General features: G+C 25.8%; 1 non-coding gene across 1 annotated transcript; it reads right to left on the bottom strand.

The window, feature by feature from the left end:
* Nucleotides 1-5,118: 5,118 nt before the first annotated feature.
* On the bottom strand, nt 5,119-5,189 carry TRNAG-GCC (transfer RNA glycine (anticodon GCC)). Its single transcript has one exon. It is a non-coding gene; the product is annotated as a tRNA-Gly (tRNA).
* Nucleotides 5,190-8,308: the final 3,119 nt, after the last annotated feature.

Genomic DNA, 8,308 nt, shown 5'->3' with positions numbered 1-8,308 from the left:
AAAACAAAGAATTATTTGCGATTACCCTCATACAATTGATTGTAGATATCTAAAAAACTAGCACTTTTTTGTGGATTAAGTTACTAAACAATATAATATTGAATATTATTTAATAATTGAGATTTGTTTTTGAAATAATATTCGAAATTTGTCTCTGCTGTATTTTAATGGATTAAATGCCTCATAAAAAAATTAAGTATATTGATCACGCCAATCGGGTCCCCGCTGCGGATAAATATTTCCATTATATTAATATTGCTTTTATGACTAGCACTTGCGTTCGAAAATCGAATAAAATTGTTTCTGCAGGAAAATAGAGGGTATTTTTAAACAGAATTCTATCTTTTACTGTGGGCTGCCTAGCAGCTTTTGCTTTATTCCTTGTAGATAGGCGGCATCAATTACCAGTTGTGTAATTTAGGAATGCCCACACACGAGTAATACTTGAACTGTTAATTATTTTAATTGGGAATCGAAGTTCGAATATTAACATTACTCAATCATCACTACCAATAAATATTGCATTATCCCATAAAATTTTGAATAAAAACCGCATGATTGATTTGCATATAATTTTTTTACGCCTAGGATTCAATATATAATTATACAAAAACAACATTTAGCCAGAAAATATATCTCTAAAAATTACTTATAGTATGAAAACAATTAAGAAAATTTTATTGGTTCGTTTTTATGAGATAAATATAATTGACAAAGCTAAAATACATCTGTAAAATGTATTTTATTCAATGCAAAAAATATGAAAATTATATTGGTGATCTAGTGTGTTTAACATAATTTTCTGGCTCAGGGGATAAGGCTGTTATATTAATTTGTGAGTCCCGGCCCACTAAATAAACATTTTACATTTTTTATAATGACAATATATAATTTATTATAATTACTGGATATTTTAGAATATTATCAATTCATATAAGGTATAATTTATAATTATATTGTATAAGAAGAAATCAAATCGTATATTGGTTATATGATAAAGCTATAGAGTCTAAACTGTGCATAGGATCAAATTATTATTAGATCATTATATGTATTGAATTCAAGTTCGAATGAAATGTATAAAAATTACCGTTGTACATTGCGCGAAAAAAAAGTTTAACTGTATTGACCACTTCAATCGGGTCTCCGCTATGAAAAAAGATTCCGTTCATACTAATATGGCTTTGATTGCTTAGACATGCGTTCGACAATCAGGTCAAGTTGTTTCGGTGCGACAACCGAGTATATTTTTAAAGACGAGAGCTTTGTTTACAGTGGGTTGGCCTAACAGTGTTTGACGTGTCCCTTGTAGTAAAGCAACATTAATTACTAGTTTTGTAATTTGTCAGTATCATTGTGAGAGGGCGATACGAACCTTTAATCGATTGACTTTAAAATTCTAGGTCAAATATTTACATCACTCAATCATCGCCACTTTATACATTACGCAATCTTTATCGAACGCACATATATGCAAATAAATTGGCATGACTATATTAGACAGCGATCATTGCAGAAATTTATTATATTATTTGTAGAAATCGCAAGATTCATTAATCCTTATCGGAAAAATGAGCCTGTATGAAAATTAGAATAAATCAATCAAAGTATAGAATACAGCGATAAACATAGAAATTTATTATTTTATCTACAGTAATTAAAAGGTTTCTTAAAATCATATAGATGACAAGAATTAATAATATATGAAAGTGGATTTAGGCTACCAATTTTTTAATCCTTGATATATTTTGCATTCACACAAATCCAGTCCATTTAAAAATTTAGTATCCTTATTTTGTTACATTCTAAATATTTCAAATTAAATTGCTGTATTATTAGCAAAGACAATATTGCTTTCTTGCTTGATTTTAAAATCAAGACTATAATTGCACCCGTTCAAAAATGAATTTCAACAATGAGGAAAGAATCAATACCCATTTATTTACGTATCTATACGCATCATTAATAAGAGAATTAGAAACACCTGAAGCAATATTATCAGCCGGTAAAAAACTAGGAGAAAGACTAGCAGATGATTTTTTCATAAAAACAGAAGCAATAAAGATAACAGAAAAAGACATAGACAAAATATCAAATATCGTACATAATTTTTTTAAATTATATTTGGATTTTGATGTGAATATATCGATAGATAAATCACAAGAACAAGTTTATATTAGTTTTGATCATTTCTATCTTCTTAAACATGTTAAGGATGAGAGACATACAGCTTTTTTTGCATTGTTTAGAGGTATCTTAGAGACTATTTTTGAATTTATTTGTGTGTATGGTGTTTCGATTGAACATGTACATGAAAATATGCAATTTAGGTGGAAGTTGTCTTTTTTTGAAAAAGATGTGTTGAATCAAAAAATTATAGGATGAGAATTATATAACCTGGATCTTTTTTTTTCTCTATTGTACTGTGTTTTTATAAATAAAATATTAATTTTTTTTTTGCTTTTCAAATTATAAATATGTTATGGATAAAACCATTTATTTATTTCTCACTATAGTTATATATACAAATTTAGTGGAACATCAATTAATCACAAATAAAATATAAGGTTCTAGTCAATATTTAAACACAATAAAAAATAGTTTGGATTACGACATTTTAAATTTATTTGATTAAAATTTACACACTATGGTTTATTATAATCAAATAAATCAAAACTTGATTAGTTTCAAAATTATTATAAAAATTCAGATAATCTATTAAAAGTATACATAAGTGACATGACTGGATTAGTTTTTCTCAAAAATAGGGACATAGTTTACTTATTACACCAAAATCGCGAAATTTTTTACGCCTACGCTATAATTTAGTATGTTATAAAGGGAAACTATAAAGATTAAAAAAAAATATTTTCTTTGTTTAGTACCGATAAAACCCTTTTTATTGTTTTTTAAGGGATAGAAAACCTTAAATCATTTTTGGAGGATTTAGAATATTTTCACGTGGGCACAACAACTTTAGTTATTTAAAATTTAGATAAAGTATCTAAAAGTATATATCGAACTACAAGATTACAGGTTAAATCGAGTCAGTGATATGTATTTTTAAATTAAGAGCTAATACTTGAAATATATGAAAAGACAAGTAATAAATGAATGCTATTTTAATTTTATTAAAAACATTTATATTCGAGTCATTTTACAAGTTAAATTTTTACAAACAACAAATTTTGATTCCAATATGATTTTAGTTTCAGAAAGAATTATCTGCTAAAAATAAAGATTATACTACGGAAATACCAACATATTGTTGAAATATGTTGATCCGAAAAAATCCAGTTTACCAAAAAATGGGTAAAATCTTATTCATCACCCCAAATATTTACAGAACACGAATACTGTGTGAGTATCAGCTACAATTGTAGAGTTTTTTTTACTGTGTTGGCGCTTCAAAAGCCAGTGTAAATATGTGATATTACATAAAAATAAAACATACATGGAATGTTATACGCGTGAAATGTTCAAATTTACAATACTCAAAGTCATTTTTATATACACAGGTAAACTAATGCCGCCTATCTGCCAGTAATACATAACATACAGGTAAAAGATCTACGGTAAAATAAAGCTAATGATCAGAAAAATATATAAATTTTGGCACAGAAATTTATTTACTTTATTTTCAAACGGTATTTCATGTAACAAAATCAATTTTTAAATGATGAGATGTTCCTAAGAGTTGTTGAAATAGTTTACCTGGTTCTAAAACCTTTGTACATCTTGAAAATTTTTTTTTAAATATCCAACGAAACAAATGCAACTTGTCTTTTTTTAAATCTTAAATTTAGTCTCAACTCGTCTATCATGCAAATTTTTCGTTTTAAAGATGTTTATGATAAATTTTATTGGTTGGATTTTATCACTTTTTATATACTCGAACAATAAATATGATATTTGTGTAGGCATTCCAAATATGATAATATTTGGATTTCACGTTGAGTCGTCATATCTACATTGAAATATATAGATTTATATTTTTAGTTTTTTGTGTAGTGTTAATTTTTTTGTAATTACAAAACAGTAATTTTACACCGTAAATTGAAAAATATTTTTGGCGAGTAAGGATTTTATTTTTTTTACGATAAAAGGCAGTAATTTCACGGCATAATTTAAAAAAGAATTTCGCGAGTGTATTTTTTTTTATGATCATAAGTAAGTAAATTTAAGGTATTATTTGTAAAATATTTTTGGAGAGTGTAGATTTCATTCTTTTTACAATCAATAGTAAGTAAATTTAAGGCACGATTTGTAAAATATCTTTGTTCGGTGTAGATTTCATTCTTTTTACAATCATAAGTAAGTAATTTAAGGCATAATTTGTAAAATATCTTTGTTCGGTGTAGATTTCATTCTTTTTACAATCATAAGTAAGTAAATTTAAGGCGTAATTTTTAGAATATTTTTGGAGAGTGCGGAATTTCATTTTTTTTTACAATCATAAGTAAGATTACTATGACATAATTAAAATTTATCTATGGGATATTTTTATCTTATCGTTTTCTACTCTTTATCAACCGAGCAAAACATAGGAATTGATTAACTGAGCAAAACACAAAACTATTTTTCAATAATATAATCTTTACAGAACTTGTTTAAATAAAATTAACAAGGGTTTTACTCAAAATATCACGAGCCCAATTTTTTTGATGCACACCAATTAAATACAATACTCATAACTTGTATAGATATTACAAATTCATTGATATAGCCATATATGCAACAAAAATACTATATTTTCAATCATGTTCGATTTTAATTTTATTTTACGTTATATCTGTTGCTTAAAAGTTTGAGGCTCAAATTTCTAGAATTTATCTCGAGTATTTGAATGAAAATTATCACCTTAAGACATTATGTTTGCAGTCAAAGCGAGTGATACAATGATAAAGAAATCAAAATAGGTTGTATATATTGGGTACTTCTATATATGATAGCTGAATTTCACTTGTATACACTTGAAATTAACTTTTTTTGGTAATATTTAGATAATATCTTGGAAGTAAAAATTATAGTTTAGTAAAAGATTGCATTGTGTGTTTTGAAATTGTAGTCTTACGCAAAAAAAAATATTATTGTTTAAAAAATACAATAAAAATAATTTGCACTACCCGGGAATCGAACCCGGACCTGGAGATTGGCAACCTCCCGTTCTACCACTAGACCAGTAGAGCTTAAAATCGAAAATAATTGAACATACATTTGTAATATAAAGCCTGCGGAACAGAAGATCAAATTGTAGGGCTAATTAAGCAGGGTAGAAAAACCCAAGTAAATGTTATCAAATTTAATATTTCAACCAATATAGAATACACGATTTCAAATAAATTCATTATAGATATAACAAAAAATAATTTATTTTGATTTGTGTCAAGGTTATTTGAATAATTGCCTTGTTTGATACCAAAACCACCGGTATTAAAATTATATTTGGAAATTTTGTCAATTTTAAATTAGAATTGTTGCATAAATTGTGCATTAATGAATTATAAACCAATTTTTTTTTCAATAGATCTTCAAATAAAAGATATAATATATATAAAGAAGAAAGCAAAGAGCCTGTCAGTCGTAGAATATAGGAATGTAAAAAACATTTTGCAATCGGTTATATTGCAAAATACCCGACCACTAATTCCGAACACCATAAAATTTAGCACTGATAGAGTTTTACTTTTATTTAAACCAAAAAAAAATACATTAGAATATTTTTTTAATCATACGCAAACTCAACTAAATTTATGCCACGAAAAAGGTTTAAGTAAAACAAAGGTATTTCATAAAAAAGAAAATCTTTTTGACAATATCCATAAAAGCTTATTAGAAAAAAACACTACACAAAGCTTTTTAATTCAGAAAAAAGATATTGAGTATTATTTAGAATACAATAAAGATTTAAATAATGTATATCAATATAAAAGCGAACGAGAAACATTTATAAATGTTGATTTAATTGGATTTGAAGGCAAGAACAATTATATTGAAAAAAGCATAGTGAAAACAGATGACAATGATTTTTACTATAATTTTACAATGACAATTAATATTTTTTATGCAGCACCGTTTGTAAATGAAATTTATGAATTGAAAGCTTTTTTTGAAATAAGTGAAATCAACGAAGATAATGGAATTTTTTATATCGTTGATGATAAAATTGCTATTGTTTCAGAAAAATATAAATTTAATTTGTACAAACATATCGTGAGAATTAAAAAGTTGACAAATGAGTTTTCTTTTAAGTATATAAAGAAAATATATAATAAATATAGATAAAGTTATTTAGAACGGTATTTGTAATTTTTAATTTTATAATTCTGAATCATTATTGTTTACGGTAATATTAAATTCTCAGCTTCTGTTTAGTTTCAGCATCCATATTGTAGCTATAACATTTACATTATTATTATTTGCGGTAATATTAAATTCTCAGCTTCTGTTTAGTTCCAGAATCAATTGTTAAATTAACATTTATATCTTTATTCCATGGGACATTTAATATATTTTCTCAGCTTCTGTTTATTCTAGAACCAATTTTGAAGCTATAAAAATTTAAATTATTATTATTTGCGGTAATATTAAATTCTCAGCTTCTGTTTAGTTCCAGCATCAATTGTTAAATTAACATTTATATCTTTATTCCATGGGACATTTAATATATTTTCTCAGCTTCTGTTTAGTTCTAGCACCAATTTTGAAGCTATAAAAATTTACATTATTATTATTTGCGGTAATATTAAATTCTCAGCTTTTGTTTATTCTAGAACCAATTTTATGGATAAAGCATTTACCTCATCATTTCTCGTGCCATAATTAAATATAAATCCCATATTTTTTTGTCTCAAAATTATAATTCTAAAAAATTACATTAAAAAATATTCATCAATTACTTTCAAAAATAATGAACACGACTCACAATCAATAAAACCATCATCAAAATTTTGATAATCATAAACATTTCCACAAGCACATTCGATATTCCTGCAAAAATCACCAGCCGAAACTATTTTATATGGATCTCTGAAACGTCTATATTCACATTTAATCAATATTTCATCAATACTTTTTCGTGTACACTCACAAGACAATTTTTCATATGCTTCTTTTAGGACCATAAATTTTCTACCATCACACTTTGTGATATCGGGATGGTATTTTAATGTAAGTTTATGGTATTTCCTTTTTATTTCTTCTTGTGTTGCATTTTGGTTAAGCCCTAAAATCTCATAATAATCTTTCATTTTATTTTTATTATGATTGATAGTTAGTTTGTAATATCTAAAAAATTATTTCTCGTAATTTACAAATGGGTAAATAAAAGATTGGAATTTTTAGTAGGCTTCTTTAAGAAATTATTCGTGACAAATACGCTGAAATTCAGATATTTATTTTACTATGTGTTAATTTGGTTTTTGATGCCTAGAATTTGTTAGAGCAAAACTTTGGTTGATTTATGAGGAAATGTTGAACAATAATTCAACCTTCTTTTCAAGATTTATTAATTCAAGTGTTTTTCTCAATCCTTTTAAACCTTTCTCACGCATCTTTTCTTTTCAAGATTTATTAATTCAAGTGTTTTTCTCAATCCTTTTAAACCTTTCTCACGCATCTTTTCCTTTCAAGACTCATTAATTCGTGTGTTTTTCTCAATCCTATTGTTTGAGTGTATAGTTCTTCTTTGATTGAAATCTCTAACTCCTTAATATGCGACTTATGGTATTATATGTCTTCATCATCCCGTGTTATGTCGTACTTTACTATTCGCGTTCTGCATTTGTACACAGGGTAGGGGAAACCCCCGAAGCAACAATTATTTGTTTGGGTTAATTTGGTTTTAACTGCTTAAATTTGTAATCAAAATTTGGCTGATTGTTGATATTTGGCTAATATCTATTATAATGTCTATAATTTTCAATCCGTTCTTCTGGGCATATCTTCATTTAAAGACTATTAATGCAAGTTTTCCCTTAATCTTATTGTTTATTCATATGATTCTACTTCACTCGACATCCCAGTTGAATATCATAGACAGTTTAGTAATTTATAAATTTTTCGGATTTTAAATTCTCTGAAATTTACATTATATTCAGTTTTAAGCTATAATACAAATCAACAAACTCTTTAAAAAAAATATTTACTCTTTATGTAATATCTTAAAATCAATATGATATTTAATATTAAGTTACAATATAATTTAAACCTTTTCAAATAGTTATTTATTCTTTATGTAATATCTTAAAATTAATATGATACTTAATATTAAGTTACGATATAATTTAAACCTTTTCAAATAGTTATT

Source organism: Rhyacophila brunnea, unplaced genomic scaffold, assembly GCF_057557595.1.
Source record: "Rhyacophila brunnea isolate RB1 unplaced genomic scaffold, BYU_Rbru_1.0 scaffold_81, whole genome shotgun sequence".
In the NCBI taxonomy this organism is placed as follows: domain Eukaryota; kingdom Metazoa; phylum Arthropoda; class Insecta; order Trichoptera; family Rhyacophilidae; genus Rhyacophila; species Rhyacophila brunnea.
Note: the sequence above shows the minus strand (reverse complement) of the source record. Positions and strands in the feature narration are given on the sequence as shown.